General features: G+C 39.4%; 1 protein-coding gene across 1 annotated transcript in view; it reads left to right on the forward strand.

Moving 5' to 3' along the window:
• Positions 1 to 19,395, forward strand: part of PTN (pleiotrophin) — a 78,660-nt gene that overhangs the window by 34,644 nt on the left and 24,621 nt on the right. The gene's annotated exons all lie outside the window — the stretch shown is intronic.

Genomic DNA, 19,395 nt, shown 5'->3' on the forward strand with positions numbered 1-19,395 from the left:
TGCATCTAATTAATGATAGATTATCGTAACCTTGTGGTTGGGGTTTTGCAATAAAGTTCTGGAGTATTTCTGGTGAAATCACTCCTATTGGTGGGAGGCGTGTAACGGATACAAGAATGGACTGATTGCATTGCATATTTGAGCTGCAGAAAAATAACACAATCATGACTTTTCATAACTTTCCACCAAAACTATCAAGAGTTAACATCTCCTGACTTTCCTTCTTGCCTTCCCATATCCCTCCTCAGTACTTACCTATTAACTTCTTCAGCTATTGCAGTTTTATTAAGGCTTTTTTTTCCCCCATCGTTTCTTGCAAATTCCCCAAAATGAGAAATGACAAAACTCAGTAGTTAAAATTGACCATGTTCTTGGGAGACTCATTGAAAGTGAATTCCTGTTTTACAGAAATTGTAATAACCATGCATACCACGATACTTTTCTGTCCATTAAACATCTGAGAAGAAATTCAAGACAAATGACCAATGGGAAGTACCATTTAGAGTTACAAATATATTAAGCTCTCTACTCCCTCGTGAAGAGTATGAAAAGCAGTGGAGATCTTACAAGGTCTGGTGCTCTAGTTTGATTTTTAGACAGCAGCAATCTCACAAATTTATATGGCTCTGATTTCATTTGAGGTTGATTGCATTCTTATTGTCTCAGGACTCATCTGTGTGTAATTCAGGTGTAACTGAAGAATCCAGAGCCTTCAGGAGCTCTTCACTCTGACAAGGGCCCCTGGGCCCAGAGAGGAGCCCGTGAAACTAGTCTTTCAGCCACACACCATCTCCCCTTTGTTACTGCTGTGGCAGCTCACAGTAGTAGTGCAGTTCCTGGAAAGCTGGTTTTACCATGCTGGTTTCCAAGTTCCTCAACCAGCAATAACAGTAAAGGATTTCAGTTGGGTTTATGGGAACAGGGACAAAAAATGTTCCCAAGGGATTCTGTCTGGAGTAGAAGCACCTCCTTGAGAAACTTTCTGTACTTTCCCTGTCCTCCCAGGTTGGACTACTCTCTGTAGCAACCTGCAGAGTGACTAGCAGTAGCAAATTTTAGAAGTCCAAAATACAGATGTGTTTTTATCACACTTTTTTTTTTTTGTTTTCTCTTGTTCCTACTTCCAAAATAAGTCAGCAGTGACTTCCACATCTTGCAAGCCAGTTTGTTCTAGAGGACCAGCTACCTTTATTAGGATGCAGGGCAGAGATTCTGTTTTCTGTGGTTTGCATAGCTGATTATAATTAAAGAGAGCAAAGGAGAGGAGAGGGTGAAGTGGATGAGAATGTGCTTCACTGCTGCTTGTCTCTAGGACAATAATGATGGTATGATATTGATGGATGATATATTGGAAGGGAAGGAACCTAAATATAGTATAAAGGCTTACTAATTTGATCCATGGGTGATACACCTTTTTTGCATTTAAATGTTCGTTTCTAGAGACAGCCACTGTAACTACAGTAGAAGCTGACTTGTACAAAGAGAACTTGCTGCAGAAGAGCAGGCAGATGCACTCCTTGCTGTGTCTGAGGTGTACATGCCGCTACACCTGCCCTGCACAGGAACCGCATAAAGGCATCCAGCCTAGGAACAGTAAATTGTTGTGATTAATGGCTCACACACCTTTATTGTAAAGAACAGAAGATCAAGAATAAGTTAAATATTTAAGGCGTTTATGACAGTGGGGTACATGGGGGAGGTGGCTGTGAGCTTTTTCAGTGGCAAACCCAACAGTCTGGGATTTAGAATTAATCTTGGGGCAAACTGTTTTTCTTAATTTTCTGTGCAGCAGTGAAGTTGACTTTGGTTGCTTAAAATTCAAAGTCTGGAGCCAGTCACCTTGCTAATTCAGTGCATGCATGTGATGCCCTTAGTGGTGGAGACCACTTGCTGCTTTCTAGGAGAACTGAGGTGCCTGGGTGAAAGCTGTAAAGCCCATGCTGTACAGATAAGAGGCTTGAGCTGCCTCCTCAGTAGGCACCAAGGAAGTGGAGCAGCCGTGATTTGTGCCAGGGGAGGAGGAGCTGTCTCAGGTGCTGTCACCACTCCGTACCTACCCAAGTGGGAGCTTCAAGGTGCTTTTGGGTTTTTCCCCCCAAAATCTAGCCCCAAAAGTAGGTGATTAAAAATGGATGAGAAAAAGAAATCTGTCTGTGCTGTAAGCAAAAGGCATGTATATGCAAAAAAGCATGAAGAAGGCAAAAGATTGCTGTCACATTTCTCCTCTAGCAAGAACCAAAGCCTCCAAGCGTTGTTTATAAAACAAGTCTCAAAATCCAGCTTTTTTAAAGTCTTTAAGAGTGCAAATATAACTTGCGGCCAATGAAATTCCATTGTTTCTGCTCTGTGGCAAAGTAAGTGTTTTAACTGTATATTTTATTTTAAGGACGTTTGGAGCGGGTCACTGAATACCAAGTCCCAGCTGAGCATGAATTCAAATGACTGAGGCCTAAGCCCCTGATAATAAGGGTTTATTAATGAAGCACTAACAGAGCTGAACTTGAGCAGACTGAATGGCCAAACAGAAGTAATGGAATGCTTGTGGCAACCAGAAAATGATTGTTTATTGGCGTAATCCCAGGATAAACTTCTGCCAAGAGCACTCCGTCTTTCCTTGCCAGTTCCTTCATATGGGGAAATACAGTACTGAATTTCTGCACGTAACAGGAGTGCAGGAGAATGGGAGGTGGAGAAGTGGCGAAAGAAATGTACATCCCAACTGGTGTAAACAATGTGATCCCTAGGAGCTCCACTCATCAGCAGGCTCTAAAGAGTCCACCTGGGTTTCAGCTTTAGGAATATGGTCTGAAAAACATGGTTTTGGCTGTGGAGTTCTCTCACTTGAATCTCTAAGTATCCCTGAGTGCAGCATGCAGGGAAGAGAAAAATTTGGAACTTTTTTCTAAAAATCCTGCCTTTATGATGGTTGAAGTGCTTACGAGCAGTTTCTTCCACACATGAAAAAAGAGGACTGTGTTGCAACTCTGCTGAGAGACATGTTCTCAAGAAAATTCTGTTGAATCACACTTGGCAAATATTTTATTCACTGAGAAATGCAGTTATGAGATGTAGCTATACATAACTGTAGGTTGAGTTAAAAAGTTTACGGAGAAGCTGCTGCCCATGCAAGGGAGAAGAGAGCAGTGAGGCTACTTTATATTGTACTGCCTTGCCTTTTTCTAGTAGCCTTTTGAGTAGGGTATTTAGTGAGAGAGTTGTGATTCACATCCGCTCCCTGTTGGATTGGAAGCCTCGGATATCTGAGTGCTGTAATACTGTCCTGCAAGGCACTTAATAGTGATAGTCTATCCACATCTCCTGTGAAAGCTAATCATGTGGTGTAAAATACTTAAATATTCACTAGGGCATAATAGTCTTACCTAGCAGGAAAATGCCTTTGATACCATTAGAAATATCTTCAGTATGAGACAAATTCTCTATATGGGTGATTGAGATACCCACCTGATAAATCTTTGACATGTAGCTAGAGCTGTCTTGAAGACTAGGGAGCAGCAATCAAAACCTCAGCTATCAATCACAGCCTGGATCTGAAGACAGATCTTCTAAGCTTTAAATCTTTGTTTTGAAATCAATATAAAATTCAACCAAAAAAAAAGCCCCATAACCATAAAATATTTTTCTTTTTCTTTTAATTTCTGATGGTCAATTAGCACTAAGTTTGTGTGACTAATTGATTGTTCAAAGTCCCAAAGGGCTGGTTCTCAAAGAGCTTCAGCAAGAGTCTGGTTATGTGATATAAGGTCCAAAACTGAAAACCACTCTAGTTTGGAGAGAAGTGGGAAAAGATATTGTCTGGAAACAATCAACTAGTAGATCAACAACAAATCAGCTGTTCTCAGCTTGATTTGTTTTCTTTTTACTTCTAGTTATTATTACATTTAGATATGTGGCATAGATATAGCTTTTAAAAATTACCTTATTTATATGTTAATAAGAAGTCAGTTTGAATACAGCCTGCCTTCCAGCAGTAGTTCAGCCTCCTCCAGGGCTGTAGCCTCCCTTTGGAGGTTAAAAATGACAACTTCTTTCTTCCTAAATGCAGTCTTATTTTTGTGGCATCTACTGGCTTATTCGGTGATACTGTGATGATACAATATGTCATAAGTATGTCTCTTGTCACACAAGTCTGTTCAGAATCTGAACTTTATTTAAAAAAAAAAAAAAAAAGTTAAAAAAAAAAAGCTCTTTGGCCATTGTGGTTTGGAAAGGCAGCTCTGAGGAAAGTTTTTCATGTGTGACCTGTTGCATTTTTATTTACCTGAATCTTGAGTAAACTGAAAAATAGTCCTTGGATCATTTTATTATTCTCACCTGGTGATTAACTCTCTACACCAAAGACAATGACATTAAATTCCAACATGTTTAACACTTTTTTTTTTTTCTCTTTGAGTGTCCAGTTGTCCTGTTTGGACCCCCAGGATAACCATGGGTCCAGTTTTCCCTCAGTTAGCTGACAAAGTCTCCAGTTATCTCCCTGAGAATTTCTGTCTCCTGCTTGCACAGTGATATAGAGATCGTTGGCAGATAGAAAATGAAGGCTACGAGAACAGTGTGAAAAATGTGTTTTCCTGTCCACATTTTAGCAAGAGTTTCAATTTTGCATTGCAAATTTTGTATTACTGTTACTCAATTAATTTTCAGTTCTCTCATGCAGTGAGTCTGTTAAATATTTAATATTATAAATAACTCCTCCTTTAATTTTTTTTTTCCTTGTGTTCTTGCTTAATGTTCTCCAAATGCTAGAAATTATTCTTTGTTACAGAAACATAGATGGAATAGGATATGTGTCTGGTTTTGGTAGGATGTGGCTTCCCTTAGGAACTTTCACCTTCCAGTGGTTTGGTGAATGCTGTCTTCCAGTTTGGAGAGAGGACTTCGTTTATTTTTTGTTTAAAAAGAGTTATTTTAATGGTCTTAAGAGAACTTTGTGACTTGAAGCAGCCATAAAGTGCAGAATTACTCTTAAGGAGATTCTCTTTAAAAACATGTGTACAAGAATAAAGGAACAAAGTGGATGGGAGACATCATCTGGGATTAGAGAAGATGAGACTTGGAGGGGTAATTCAAAGAACAGGATGAAGTGGTGACCATCAAATTACAGCTGGGATGTCAGGTAACAAGAATTTTAAATTTGAATGGAGTTTCTTCACTTTTTCTGATACCTTCCAGCAGATGAGGATGATAACAGAGAAGGCTAATCAGTCATTCCCACCCTCCTTGGGTAGATTAAAACCGGTGTTTAAAAATTGAATGTATTTTGACCTGTTGCATGGCTGGAAGGTAGCTGTAGCACGGTGTCCTTTGAGTAGTACTCCTACAGTGGCATGCAGGCTTATTCTGCAGCTACCAAAATTTTGCTGCAAGTATGCAGCTCTGTATTATCTTCCAAGATGGAAAGATTTTATGGAATATGGGAAAATAACTCAACAGTCTAAGAACCAAAAAGACTGCTCTGAAGTCTTACCTCTTATGTACTGTACAACTTCATCCTCTGCTGTCTGCATCAAATGATATAGCTACAATATCCTTTGACATTTTTTACCTTAGATAGAAATATGAAACTTATTGCAGATAAGGTAAGTAACCAGACCAGGGGCAACTTGGTCTTCCTGGCCGTATTTGAAAGTGGGATTTTCTGTGTAGGATGGTTTTTCTTGTTAAGGTGCAAGACTTTTCTCTGAAGAACGTTGTCTCCATCACACTTTTTTTTTTTTTATAATTACAAGCAAATTGTTTCCTGTCTCTGTATCTCAGCTCCTGTTCTGCCAAATGAAGGGTCATTGCACTTTCTTCCCATCTTGTTTGTTTCTAGGACTTACTGCTATGGATGGAGACACCACTTTGAGGTGCTGTCACACCATCAGTGTCTGACAAGTGCTTCACCACAGCTGTTGAAAGGTGTTGCTGGTTAAGAGCACTAATACGGTCATAGTGAACATTGGCCAGGCTCCCATATCTGAAAAGGGAGGAGCACTGCATCCCAACTCATTTTTTTGCTGCCATTAGATGCCACGGTGAATGTCCTTTTGTGAATTTAAGATAGAGCCCATCCTGAGTGGTTGTTAAATAGCTCTGGAATAAGAGAGGCAGTTCTTAAAGCCCTAGCTAAGTAGGAAGGGCTGTGAAGTACCTGAAAGGAGGTTGTAGTGAGGTGAGTGTCGCTTTTTTTTTCCTGAGGAACAAGTGATAGGATGAGAGGAAATGGGAAGTTTTAGATTGGATATTAGGAAAAATTTCTTCACCAGACGGATTGCCAAACATTGGAACAGGCTGCCCAGACTGAGTCACCATCCCTGGAGGTTTTTAAAAGATGTGTAGATGTGGTGCTTAGGGGCATGGTTTAGTGGTGGACTTGGCAGTGTTAGGTTTATGGTTGGGCTCGATAATCTTAAAGGTCTTTTCCAACCTAAGTGATTCTATAATTCTATGAATATCAATTGCAGAAGATGAGGTCTGGGCTCTTCTCTTTCTTTGCTGACTGGTATCATACTGGAGGACACATATGCCTCAGAGATGGCATTTGCTTTCTGACTGGCAAAGAAAAGATAACATGCCATGCAACTGCTGTCCTCTGCTCACTAACTGCTTTTGGAGGAGAATGATTTAAAAACACATTCTAGCCCTATGTTACAGTATGGCTGAAACAGAAATTTAACTTGCATGTCACATTTGTTTTGGTTGAATTAATTTTTTCCTCAGTCATTTTTGCACAGATGTCCCAATGCCCTGAGACAAAACAAAAAAAAGTAGTCCCTCAAAAAAACTAATAGAGGGCATAGGTGAGAGGCCATGTGCTTTCAACTTAAATAGGTTTCTGACTGCATTGCATATTTTGGAATGCCATCTGAATAGACAGACAGCAAAGGAGACAGTCATAATGAGTAAACGGAATAAAATGGGCCATTTTCTTTAGCATTATAGAGTATTTCCCAGGGTCTGATTGGAGGGAGAAAAAAAAAGTCTCCAACCTGACAGTCAGCTCAGGCAAATCAAAACTTAAGTATTTGATAGAATTTGATTACTTTCAAGGAAAGGTAGTTATCAAGGATAAAGGGGTTCTGCTGTGCCTTGCAACTTTCCCTCGACGATGTGCTGAGGCATTGGAAGCTGCACAGTGTCTCCTCTGCTTGGAGGAGTCTAGCCGCCCTGCTCAAAGCCTGGAACCATGGAGGCATGAGATCCAAGAAAGCAGAGCAAGCTGTGAGGTGATGCTGGATAATAAAATCATCCCCCCTTCACGTAATTGTTTTTGTTATGGGTTTCTCAGTATTTTTTGGAAGGGAGCAAGTGCTATTATCCCTGCTTTGTAGATGGAGAAGTGAGGACAGTGACAGATGCTGTGATTTGCCTATTGCCATTGAGCTGAAAATGTCCTCATTGGGGCAGAGAAAGAAGAAGAAGAAAATGAGAACACAGTGGAGTCATCTGCCTGGCTTGTACGGTACAGCTGTTCATTATGAAAATCACGTCACAGCTTAAACAGCTCTGAAATCACGATGCGTTCACAATAACAGTATGACCACTGGGGCTATGATGACATCAGTGTATACCCACACACAGTTCTTTTCCTCGTAGTAGTATAATCTTTGGCTGTGGACTTAATTACAAAATTAATGATATTCATTGATGGCTCCTGTTATTTTCTGACTATGATACCCATGGGACATTGTTACAACTGCTGCAGTCAAGAAAATGAGGCTTCATAAATTTATTCTGTTTCAAGAAATGATTTTATGGTAGTGAAGAAAACTTTCTCTTGTCCAGACAGGGACAATGAGAGACTCTTTTCTGCCCTCTGTTTAGCAAGTGTATGGGAATATGCCACTCCTTAGTGTAACACTTTCAGAAGGTACCCAGATTCATCTCTGGTAGATGAAAACACATTAGCAAGCCAAATACATGCCAGCTGTACTCCTTACACCAGAACACTCTGTATTACAGTGTTTATTTGCCCTTTTCTGGTCGTAGTGTCATAGTGTCTGAGTAGTAGGGACCTGGACACTTCTCAGAGGCATTGCAAAACCATGAAAAAAATACTTTATGTCATGATAATCTCAGGCAACCAGAAGAATATTAGGTAGAGTAATGACACTAGCCAGTTTGGAGTGAGAGAGGAGGCAGAAACAATAACTGTAGTAAGGGCTTGTTTTCCCCCAGGGAGGCATGCTTTGTCCCTCTGCCATTATCAAGTAATTACATCTTTTTCACATTGGGGGACTGGTGAAGATGGAGTCCAAAGTGGGGGGGGGGGCGGGGCGGGGGGAGGTGGGAAGAGAGAGAGGGAAAGGGAGGATGTACTGGTAGTTGTGGCTGGGGAAACTCATGACCTGGATTCTCCTGTGAGTCTCCTGTGGTCTTCCTGGTGGATTGTTGGCTGGTCAAATCCAGGACTGTTTAATCTCATCTTCAGTCTTGGAGAAATGGAAGTGTAAAGAACCCCAGTGTGACTTTGTAGACAGTGATGCAGCAGCTGTGATCATTGTGGGAAGAGCAAAGAGGGAAAAAAATGACAGTAACAGAGGTGGCTTAAAATGTCTTTTTCAGTTAGAATCTGGAAATACAGCAGAATTAACTGAAATATCAGCCTTGATTTTTTTTTTTGTTTTATTTTCTTCAGCATCTCTGCTAGAGCAGTGGGAAGGGAGGGTTAATAGAAGAGGCAGTTGCAGAAGTCAGTATTGGTTATCACTTGAGAGCCCTGAGTCGCTCAGACCCACCACGAGTGAAAAAGAGGAAGAAAATGTGTGCATTATGGATGAGAGTGAAATAAGAACTCAGGGAACAAGGAGAGAAAACTGATTTCAACAGTGATGTTAATTTCAATGATGTAGTTCCTCAGAGAAATTTTGAAGGCCAGAGCTAAGAAAATGATCTTTATACACTGGCTAGGGACCAACAGAGAAAATATCAACCACTCCTTTTACATTTAATAAATGTAATGCTTCTCTGGAAAAGACAGCATATTTTTTTACCCTTTTATTGGCATGGTTAATTTCTTAACATCAGTTTATGATATTGAAAATGTGGAGTTTGGTTTTTTTTTTGCAATTATGACTCTAAAAAGATTAGGTGTGTTCTCTAGGCTTTCTGAAAATAAAATAATTTTTGTAAAATCTTGTGTTGGAAATTTGGAAAGAGAGGAGCATAAAATTTTTAATCCCCTTTGGAGGATTTTGACCATCTCTATTAAATTTTTAGTTCCCTGGCCTTTTAACCATCTGTACTGCCTGTTGTGTTTCTTTAGCATTGCATTTCCACTTACCTTGCTTTTCCTCTCTATTTCCTCTCATTTTCTATTTGTTGCTGTTATATTTTTATTCACAAAACTACTTTCTAAACACTAAACTTTCACTCAAAAAAAATGACACCTTTTATAATTGGTTCCTTCTTCTCTGATCAGATAAAGGCTTATAGTATCCTGGGTTGGCAAAATTTTGCTTAAAACTTGAAATAAAGGAATTGCACAGCTTTTGGTGCTCCCTGAGAGACAGAGCTGGCTAGTAAGTTAAAATGGATGTTCAGATTTCTAGGTCTGATGTTATGTTGCAGAAGTATCTGGAGATTCTGCCTATGAGAAACAGCTTGTGTAAAATGATATTTTTAATGGAAGGGAATACAGTTTAGTACTAGTGAAAAATAATAAAAAGAAAATTATTTTAATTCATAAAAAAATGCTTTCAAAAACTTGCCATCTTGTTGAACTGATGTTCTCCCATTAAACATTTTAAGTTTGGCAAAACATTTTGGAAAAATGGAAGAAATGTTCTATCTATATTTGTTTGGACCAGCTCTTGAGTCTCAAGTCAGTATAAATTATGTTCAGCACTAAAAGGCAGAATTCATGTACCCAGGGTTATCTAATTTGTGTCTGGGGAGCTAGAAATATAAAATATCCACAGTGTGTGTTTGCCTTAGCCTGATGTGGGAGACAAACATGCAATCAACTATGCAAATATCAAAGGCGAGGGGAACTGTTATCCACAACTTAACTAATTACTTTAGCTTATTTATGTGAACAAAGCTAGATGGGGCATGTTCACTGATCATTGTTTTTGACTTTTTGTTGTTTACATTCTAATAATTTTCTTCAGTCATGCTACTCTTGGTTCCCTGCTTATTTTTATGGCATTGGCGTAACTCTGTGGCCTCGCTGCTCATTTTTCTGGCCCTTACTGATGTCCATGTTCACAAGAGAACATGAAGTTGCTTACATATTGAAAAATGTAGTCCCCAGGCTGCACACTGCAATTTTTGGGGTGAAGTGTTTGACTTGGGCTTATCAGAAGGTTCATGCTGTGGTTTTTTTCCTTTATAGCGAACTGTTTGATTCTGGCTTGTTATTATGGGTACCCTGTGCTGAAGCACAGCATAAATGCTGGTTTAAAAAAAAAAAAAAGAAAGTTTGCCAAATATAATTTCAGCCTTCTAGAGTTTTCTCACTTCTCACTGACTGATCTGCAGCAACAAACAGATAGTTATACGCAATTTTTTTTTTTAATTTTTAATTTACCACTCTGCTGCTGAATAAATTGCTGCTTACCCAACTCCTTCCAGTACTGGCTCACCTTGGAAGCAATTGCCTCCTCCCCACCAGCTGCTGCTTGCCAGCTTCCTATCTCCTATGTGGAAGGAAGCCATCGCTGGAGCTGCTTCCCATGTGGGTTGGCCCCTCTCTCCCTCTAGGTGTAGAAGCAAAGAAGAGAATGGAAAAAAGAAAAACTGAAGAAGCACCTGTTAGTTGAAACTCCCTGATTCCCTATCATTTTGCCAGGCAGAGAAACCTACTGGCTGCACTGTGCCGTGTGTATTGGCACAAAGACCTGGAGGCTGGTGCTGAGATGCTGGCCCCACTGCACGGCTGTCCTCCTGCAGCTGAGATGCAGAGAGCTTTTTTTCAGAAGGGCTTGGGGTTTCCTGCATCACTTTGAACTAACTTGTTAGCACACAGACTTAGACCATTAGCATTCACTGCTTGGTGTTGCTGACACAGCACCCAAAATTTCATTACTGTATCACAGGAGAATGCCAGTCCCTCACAGGGAAGTCAAAGGAATAAGGGAAATGAACACACAGACTTTTCTTTGGACAGGAAATTAGGAAAAAATTTTTTACAATGCGAGTTGTAGAACACTGGAACAGGTTGCCCAGAAAGGTGGTGGAAGCCCCATCCCTGGAAACGTTCAAGGCCAGGCTGGATGAAGCTCTGAGCAACCTGATCTAGTTGGGGATGTCCCTGCTCCTTGCAGGGGGGTTGGACTAGATGACCTTTGAAGGTCCCTTCCAACCCTAACCATTCTATGATTCTATGATTCTATGATTGCAGTAGCTGCTGGTCTCTGAATTAATATGTTATTTGATTTTTTTTTGTAAACTGACCAACCCTCCCACCCTCTACCCTCTCCAAAAGTAAAATAAAATTTCGCTACTTAATTTGACCGAAGAAGAAAACTTGGTGTTTCATCATTATTCTAGTAGATTTTCTTTAATAAAATCATTCTGAAACATAACCATTTTTGGAAATGAGATCAAGGCATGGTTTTTCAGCCAGAGATAGTATCATTTAGTTGAGCAATCAATTGTTATAATTAAAAGGTTCTTTCTGTCCTTAAACCTTGGCTTACTTTTAGGCTTAGACTACTAAGGCTATGGTAGTAGTTTTGTTTGAAATGAACACAGCATTTCTTTGGTCCACGAAGGTGCAACTAAATTATGAAGATCAGCAAGTTGGCTCATGGCTTTGTGCTGTGAGAAGAGTTTGGGGATCTTTACCCATAAGGATGGCTACAGAGAAATGTATGTGATGTCTATGTCTAGTTTTAGTACTCAAGAAGGAAAAATAAGGTGAATAAAGATTTAGCTTTAGATAAAGAAACAACATTCTTTAGATAAAGAAACCAACAGTGGCAGGGCAGCCAAGAAAAAGAAATAAATTACTGCTGTTGAAAACTGCAGTAGTCAGAGTGGAAAGCAGTTAATGAAAAGTTGGTACCTGAAAGACATTTGAGTGAGATCAGAGAGAAATATCAGGTGCATGTGGTACCTGAGAAGCTGGAATTGGAGAAGCTGGAAAGAGGTGTAGTACCTGCAAATGGATATTATTGAGTTAGCCCAGACACTCTGTAATGGTAATCAGGACAGGATTTGAAGGTGCAGAAAAGAGAGAAACCACAGTAAAATTAATATAGCTGTAATTGAAATTAATGATATACTGTGAATAAATAAGAGCTACTGGTATGCATAAGATAGGATTCATATGACTCAAAACTACTTTGGACAAGTATGGAAAAATATCTCCTGGTTTTGTGTCAACTCAAAGTTGAATGTGAATTTAGAAGTCCTTGTGCTGTTATGCATGAAGAAACGTAATAAAGAGATCTCTCATTGTGGAAGGGTTTATCTTTCCAAATTTAAATTAGAATCTAAATGGTGCTAATAATAATAGAGGCTAATTATTTGTGGATGTGATTTCTTCATTACCTACCATAGCACTATAAGAACTTGATGCTATTTTAGAATTTAATTCAGTATGACCTTACAGCTCATCCTTAAAAATGACCACTTCTGTCAAGTGTTAACAGGCTGATTCAGTTTATATTACATAGGATCATGAACATAAATCTAATTAAGGTTTTAAGTTTTAAAAATTGATTTTTAAGAAATTAAGTAAACTGGTGATATGTCTTGGACCAATGCAAGGTTTTTAATAAAGGATTGTTTCAAGTCTCTTTGTATCAAAGAAAAAACCAAAATTATTTCCTCAAGAAAAAAAAGAGGAGGGAAAAAAGCCTGTAGAGAGGAATTCTAAATCTGACTGGGGATCAGCCCACTAAAGTGCTGTCAGGAGGAATTTAAGAAAACGGTACTGATTATCCAAGAAAGTAGTGTCTTGGAAGTCCAGAAGTGGTGGATTGTTGAGACTCACCAAAAACTACGCTGACTTAAATCTTGCAAAGGAAATGAAAAGCAAATCTAGACTTTTTTTTTCCTTAGTCCTGCAAATAGACAACAGATGAAATGTGTATGTGTGCGAGGGAAGAGAGAACATTTTACAGTTGGAAGATTATAGTTCACAAAGGTCTGGCTCCAAAAGCACGTGAGCATTTGCCTCAGTTTTCAGTGTGGGTAGGACATAGGGGCATGCACCAGATAGTGAATGAGAAAGAGACTTGGAGAAGCAGAAGTTTCTGCAACTGTTACAGAGGCCAAACTCCAAAGAGTTGAACACTCTTAACTTCTCTTGTACAGAGAAAACTGTATGTTTCCATCTCAGAGTACTGTAAAAATGGCACTTGACATTTCAGATTCATTAAGACTGTTAAAACATGCATCAAATACTTCCTGCTGTTGTATAACTGGAGCATAGCAAATATAACATTTATATTTAAGAAGGGCGAAAGAAACAGATCCAAGTAACCGCAGATATGTTCATCTGCCCTCAGTAGATGGCAAAATAGAACACATTTTTAATAAGAGAATAATTTAAGAAGTGGAGGTAAATGTTAAGTTTCATTAAACACAGCATGTGTTTACTGAAAGGAGACTGAGCTCACAAACTAGACCATTTAAAAACTGCTTTTGTAGATGTGAGTAATCTGGGACTAATAGAACTGTTATTTATTGAAGTATTTGTTGTGAGACTTGGTGAGAAATTATTCATTCAAGCAGGAACAAAAGGATTAATGCAAAAGGTAGTCCTAACATGACTAAAGAGCTTAAAGAAAACTCAAAATGAACCGTGTTGTGAAGAGAAATAATGGGCTGCTGGAATTTCTTAGATTTGCTTTTGGGATGCATTTTATTTATTCATGATCATAGATTGAAAATGATAGTGTACTAAAAGATAAAGTTATAGTTATGCTCAAAATATTGTTTATGGGCAAAGAAGAACCACGTCTTTTATGTTTATTTATATAAAGTCAAAAATGTATTGTTAGTGTCATTGAAATCTTAACAGTCTAATCCAAGAATCATTATTAGTGTAGATGTAATTATTACAGAAAAAGAATATCTATGCAGATGTTGTAATAATAATAATACTACCACTGCCACATTTAAAAATGTTATGCATACACTTAGATTCAACTGCTTTTCCTAATGCTATGCTAACCCTTCCCCAGGTCATCTTGGGGCTAAGGTTGGTGGTTTCATTGTGATGGTGGTGGTGGAGATGGTTTTGGTGACTTGTCATCATCTGGGGTCCTTGGCCAGAAGGGTGTTTGTGTTGATGATTTCTTCTTCCTCACTTTAGGATCAGCTTGGGGTTGATTTTTTTATTTTTATTAACATGCTTTTATGCTTTTCTCTTTCTTCATTGGTCTGCAGTTCCATGTTATATCCAAACTTGCTATATATGGCGCCTTTTAGGTATGTTGGCAACTATTTCTGTGTTCTCTTTGATACTCCTATATCTAGTTCTATCCAGCTCCTGGTCTGGATTTCTTTATCTGACCATGCATGAGTTTTTTATAGCTGGGAGATCTCCACTGCAAAGCCTGTGCCTCATCTTTTATCTTCCATACCTGTACTACTCTACACTGCATCCCATGTCTCCACTTCTCAAGGCCTTCGCTAAGATACCAGTCCTGTATTTCTCTGTAGTATGTTATTATAAGGGAGTCGTAAGACCTGGGTGGCTCCATATAATGGCAAGGAAAAGCTATAGCTAGGTGGTCAATTAGAAAAATGGCTGTTATGGCTAAACTAAATGTGACAAAGCTGCAGACAAGCCAAGGAAAGCTCAGACAAGAGCAAACCTTGACAAGCCTCAGTCCTGAGGCCTTGCAAACTTGCTACAAATCCCATGGGCTGTCATTAGCGATGGCAGTATGTACAGTATTGCAATACGTGCAGGGTAACAGCTGATGTTTTACATGTTATACTGGAAGAACTGGAGGATATGGACGGGTTAAATCATGTGAGAAAACCTGATAGTTCAGAGTGGGAGATAACAGTCATATGGACTAATAATAAAATACTTGTTTCTATAATCTGAGACCTTGCCAGTTGCTTTGGAAAGAACAGATGAAGGGGAGGGCTTGTGAGTAATAGTTATTAACAGAAAAAAAGCCACCTGCAAAAGGCATATGTGATCCTAGGATGTGCTGCATATGCTAGCTTCAGTAAGGCTAGGAAAAATAAACACTTGCTCACCAATGGAGCTTCATCTGAAATTGTCTGGTTTGTTCTGGACACTTGTGTATATGAGTTAATTGCATGGGTGCAGATAGAGTTGTTCCAGCAAGCTTGACTTGCACTGAGATCCAAAGGTCTAAGGAGCCCAGCATGAAAACACCTGGGCCACCTTGGGCTGTCAACTGGGGTACGAAGGAAGTAGGCTACCTTTGCAGGGTCTTGGGTTGGGTGGAGTAAACTTTCTCTTGGGCTGTTAGACAAAGCCTGGCACTGCATGAAAGTATCTGTAGCATTTCTGGACCCAAATGGAAGTGTCTGCATGCCACTGTGCCACACTTTGTAGATACTGGTTTGGGTCTCTGGTAGAGCTGGGATTTGTGTGCTGCAGTTCATAGGATAGGTATTTCCTAAAGAAGTTAGTACTGTTAGTCATGTGGACTGTACTCATTACAGCAAACTAATGGTTTAATGAGGCAGGTTCAGGAGAGATGTGTGACTGTAAAATCAGGTTTGGGGCAGTGGGAGATTTGGAGTGAGATGCTCAAGCTCATCTCTGAAGGTCCTTTAAACTGCAGAGGTAGTGTGACTTCTGCCTGACTCTCCTTCTGGTGCTCAACATGCAATTGAACCCATGGATGGATGGTTGATGAACTCATTAATTTTCTGACTGCCTGCCAGTTTAAAATTTTCTTTTCATGTTTTACTCCAAAGCAGAGATTGACTGCAAAATCAACTGTAAGACTGAAGTAATTCCTGTGCCTCATTTTTCCTGGGAGAAGCCACTTGCTATGGTGCCTCTCAGCTGGGCTTCACTTCTCACTTCATTAAACACTTCACGTTTTCCTAACACTCTCTGTTTTAGTGTTTAACCGTCATTAACTACTTCTCTATTCTCTCATTCCTGTTTTGGTGCTCTTTTCATGACTACTCACTCTCTTTTTCTGATCTTGTTCAGCTTACCATTTAAACTGTTCTAAATGTTCTTTCTCTCTCTTTAACTTTTATATCTTCTAAAGTTTCCTGAAGCTCCTCCATGCCCTAAATGTCTATTTTCTTGCCTTCACTTTTATTTTTGTCTCTCCCTGTTGGTTGTAAATGCCACTACCTTTTGTTTAAATGTTGCTATCTCTCTCTGTTTAGAGGCTGTCATGCAGGATTTTAGAAATACTTTCCCTTCATGACACATGATTTGCTCATTACCATTGGTGTAGATAGAAGACTGCTTGCAAAAATCAAAATGTTGAGGAGTAGTCCATTTTGCATATCACGGAACACTTGTTTTTTCATTGCTATTAGCAGTTTTGGCAGTTCTTTAAATCAAAGGTTGAACTGGACATGTTATCACAGAATCTAATGAAAAGGAAAAATTGTTACCTTCAAATTTTGAAAAAATCAACCATAAAAGACAAAGTTATTTTCAGGGGAATATATGGTTTTAAAAAACAAATCCCATTTGACAAGTTTTTCTCTTCTTCCATATTTTTGATGGCCAGCTGAGATATTTGAAAGGAAAACTGAAGATTGAACTGAAATGATTACTAATAGGCGGGATTTTCTGGCCTTTTGAAAAAGTATCTAATATTTAATGGGTGTATAGGCCATATATAATATAGGCCATTTGTAATTTTGTGGGAGCAACTGCCCTTGCTAATCTATCATTTGCAAAACAGTTATGCAATTTTCTGTAGTCATACTGGTTACATCAAGTTCAAGGTGTTGGTGTGGTGTGAGGCAAGGCCTCCATCTGTACAGCATGGCTTTTCACTTGTTGGTAATTAATAGCAAAGGCACTTCAGGAAGCAGCCTGGCTCTCTCTGCCAGAGGGAGAAATATATATATCTGCAGTTTTGTGTTTGCCTTAGACAACTTGGCAAGTGTTTTGGCTGTAGGGAGACTTGGAGTCTTAGGAAAACATGCTATATTAAGGCTCTGGGGTTTTGTTTATAGGGCTTCTGGAACATTTCAGACTCCAAAACCCAACTATTTTCCCTGCCTGTTTTGCTGAAAATAATGTTGATCAGATTTGAATTTGAGTCTCTGTCAACTAAATATAAGGCAGCTTCCCTACAGACAGTTATCCATGGCTCCCAGTGACTGCCAGCAGCCCATGGAGTACGTGTGACCACAACTTAGGTCCATGGGGTGGGCAGCAGGGATGCAGGAGGGACCCTTAAGCCCATTGCTGGTGTCTCTTGCTTGTGGTTATATCCTGCGCAGTGAACCCACAAGTGCTGCCCTGCTTCAGCTTCTGACACCCACAGACAGCAGGCTGGCATGGTGTCTTGAGGTTATGAAAGTATTTGTCTCTCTTTCCATATGTGTTTCACACAAGAACTTAACTCCCTCCTTCAACAAGGAATTCAGGTGAGTTGTTTGGAAGAAAGAAAGTGAGAAGGTAAATTGGGATAAGAAAATGGGACCTGAGGTGAGGTGCAGTGCTACTGGTGGTGAAGTTTCTCCGAGGGAAAGGAGACTGAGGGGGAAAGTTTGGTGTCTTAACAGTATTGCAACTGTCATTATGAAGAACTAGTTTGAAGTCGGCTGAATAAAAGGGAAGGTTGCATATTAATTTTTTTTAATTGCTTGTTCTATTTATTTATTTATTTGTTTTCCTGTAAAACATGAGAAGCTCTAAGTGGAAACATGTAGCAGAAGAAAGGAAAAAACAAACCGAAGCTCATGCAGAACTCCCGTGTGTTCTAGCTCTGGGATCTGTTTGAGTTCACTGGAAGCACTGGTGGTCCTTTTTTTTCATGACGGGAAATGGTGCTTTCTTTTGAAGTAAACCAAACTGATGCTAATGACAGCTCTTGCAGACTTTTGAATGTCAGGTCTCTTGTAGTCTTCACATGAACTTTATTTCAACAAGACCATTAATTTTTCTCTTCTGGCTTCTAGCTGGATACTTAAAAATCTCTGTGTTTGGGATTCCTCTCCTGTTTTCCATGTCAATTACAATTATGTTGCTTTTGAGCAAGAGGTTGCCAGCAGGGAATACTGAGGAGTGCCAAATTAAATTTCAAATACATTTTGTTCTTTGTTCCTGGTGAGAATTATTTCTTACCTAAGGTTGCTGTGCTCAGCAAAATGAGATCAAGTTGCATCAAAACTCTCTGTAACATCAGTGTAGTTGAGTTTTTAAGGCCAGCTCGGTGGCTAGCACTGTTGATACCTCCTTGGAGGGCTGGTACAGCATGAATGTCTTGGGCCCTGGTTTGGGAAAGAAAAAAAAAAAAGGGCTGGAGAAACCTTCCATCTGAGCAATCTCTAGTCCACTGTCTTGGTACATGGGCACCTACTAGAGATGTGTCTCTGGGAAATGGGGAGGCTGCTTACTTTTAACATATGTATTTGTTATGTCCCTTCTTTCTGATAAACAATGCCAAAAAGAGACAATGCAAATTATAGCAAAGTGGAAGGGGAGTATGTGTATAAGTCATTGAAGTCAGCCAGCTCTGACTGACTTTTGGTGATTGGCTAATAACTGATGCCTCACCACCAAGCCAATGTTTTTATTACCTTTTTGTATTTGAATATTTGCTTCCCAAATCCAGATTTTGAGTTGATTAGCATGCTATGGATAGCATCTAGCTGTGTGTGCATGTCCTATCTCTGTGACCATTTTGCATTTCAGGCAATTATCTTACTTTATATTAGGAAGAGACACTAATTGGAGGGGAAGGAAGAGTTAGGTAGCAACATGCCAATGACAATTAAGATAATACATCACATATTCCCTATGTAAGTTTTCATGAAAGAAGCTCTTTTCAGATGTCAAGTAAGCCTAATAAGAATTGGAACACTTGCAAGGTGGACAGGACAGAGTAGTATTCCCTACTTCATATCAATAGGCAAGCAGAAACCCAAAGTGTATGTTATGTTTAGTTTTACACAATAAATCACAGCCAGAAATCAGGAAAGAAGAGAGAAATTCCAGGCCTATCAGGAGCCTTGATTCTCTGACAGGTTTCTAGGAGGTGAGCAGTAATTACTGAACTTCCCATGGCAAAACTGATCCGTAATATCAGCGATATAGGTCAGGGATTTGGTACAGAGGCTGGAAAATAATTGTTAAAATCTTTGTATTCTCTCTGGAATTAAGATAATTGCCCATTCTGTCAGTGGCTAATTATGTTTGACCTGCTTGTGTCTTGTGGCCCTGAAGCAGAGCTTCCCAAAAATGCTGTAGCAACACTTTATGTGGGGTCCCACTTTTTACAGTCTGACCAACTTGTTTTTCCT

The sequence above is a fragment of the Chlamydotis macqueenii genome, chromosome 1 (genome assembly GCF_036417535.1).
Source record: "Chlamydotis macqueenii isolate bChlMac1 chromosome 1, bChlMac1.mat, whole genome shotgun sequence".
NCBI lineage: Eukaryota > Metazoa > Chordata > Aves > Otidiformes > Otididae > Chlamydotis > Chlamydotis macqueenii.